Source organism: Leuresthes tenuis, unplaced genomic scaffold (genome assembly GCF_036924035.1).
Source record: "Leuresthes tenuis unplaced genomic scaffold, fLeuTen1.0.hap1 SCAF_100, whole genome shotgun sequence".
NCBI classification, from domain to species: Eukaryota; Metazoa; Chordata; class Actinopteri; order Atheriniformes; family Atherinopsidae; genus Leuresthes; species Leuresthes tenuis.
Genome location: NW_027325454.1, coordinates 150,205 through 152,106, shown reverse-complemented (window position 1 = coordinate 152,106; position 1,902 = coordinate 150,205).

The following is a 1,902-nucleotide window of genomic DNA, read 5'->3' as shown; positions in this document are numbered from 1 at the left end:
GTAAGCACAGGTGAATTTTCAAAAGGAACAATAACGCCTGTTTTCTGAAAAGATTGAAAAACAGGTTTAATCCCTTTAATTGCTTCAGGCTTAAAAGGGTATTGTTTTTTACATGGACAAAAGTCTGATTTAGGGGTGACAATTACTGGTTCACAGCCTTTTATCAACCCCACATCATATTTGCTCTTAGCCCAAAGATCATTGGGCACTTCAGCCAACATGGGTATCGAAGACAAATCTGTTTCAGATAAAAAACATGCTTCAAAATGTGATTCTGTGGTAGGAATTAAGTCCACAGTTCTTTGACAATGCATTGTACTCAAAAATGTTTTTTTGTATGCTGACAATCGTTCAGAAAACATCAAATTTGGATCAGCAGGTGAAACAGTCCACTCCATTTCTTTCTGACATGTAGCAACAAACTCTCCCACACCTTGTCACTGCCAGTGTGTACGTTTGGCCAAGGAAATGTGAGGGCGAGTACCACAAACATTAAAAAAATCGAAATGCTCTGGAGTGAGCGACACAGCCAATAAAGTAGGCGCACATATTTTTTCACTTCTTCTCATAGTCATTGTCAGGCCCCAAAGAAATGTGTGATGTGCAGTGCAAATCAGTAGGTTGCATGAAATCAGAATGGGGTGAAACTAACGCTTTTGCTTCTTCCACTAGTTGTTGTGAAAAAGGAGAGCTGGGAAGTTTCCACTCATAAGCATATGTAAGTGCCGATGAATCAAACTGCACTGCTGTGAAAACTTTGTCAGGCTGTAACATAACCTTAACACCCTCTGGTGTAGAAGTTAAAATAATGCCTAATTTACACATGAGATCACAGCCCATCAGGTTAATGGGACACAACTCTGATAACAAAAATGAGTGTTTGAAGGAGAGCTCATCGGGAGTGACAACACGCAATGGGCATTGTCATTTTCTCCTTCACAACCTGGCCTGATGCAGACATACAGTAAACGTGGTTTCCACTTAACTTTGGAGGACAATCAAACTCCCCTGACGTCACTACTGATGAACATAAGTTCCTATATTCTGAGAGAAATATCTTTGCTCTAGGACGGAAATAGCATGCAAAACTTTACTACGTGAATCACAGTCGGCAAGCGTTGCTTCACTACACAGAGCAGGAAAAATGTGTGAGTGTGTTTGTGCTATCACCCATTAGTGGAGGCTCCGCTGCCGCGTGACGTCCAGAACCTGCCTCCCACCCTCAGTCAGCCTTTTGCCCAATTTCATCACTTTTTAGCTGTGGACAGTCCTTCTTCCAGTGTCCAGTCTGGCCACAGTAAAAACAAATATTCGGATCATAGCTCTGGCGTGGCTCCTCTCCCACACGTCCACGTCTTCGACTTCGGCCTCGTCCTCTGTTTACACCAACTGCGTAATACATGGTCATGGTTGCCACATGCAGCTCCTTTTCACACTTGTCCCTTTTGGTTGTCTTACGCGTCTCAACTTGGTTCTGAGCATGGCGAGCATATCGGCGAACGTCAGCCAAACGAGGACCCTCACACCATCCCACGTAAATGTTCTTTACTTCAGTGGCGACATCTATATAATATTGTCTGGGTCCCGTTAAAACATGTATTTTTCCCATCTAATTCCTTGTTTGCTTTAAAACAAGTATTCCCCATTTTCTATCCCTTCAGTAGCCAACCAGTTTGTATGGAGTACACTGGAGCAACTTGACTGATCAGTAAAACACTGCTTTTGTTGTCACCGCAAGGCTTCCCCCGTCGGTTGTTTCACTGAGACACTACTGAGTAACTACAACTCAACACAGTTTATACACATAACATTCATATACATACTAACAAACAAACAAACAATAATTTATCGCAATTTTCTCATCTCTGTTTGAACGTACACCCAGGTAAATATTCCTGTAGT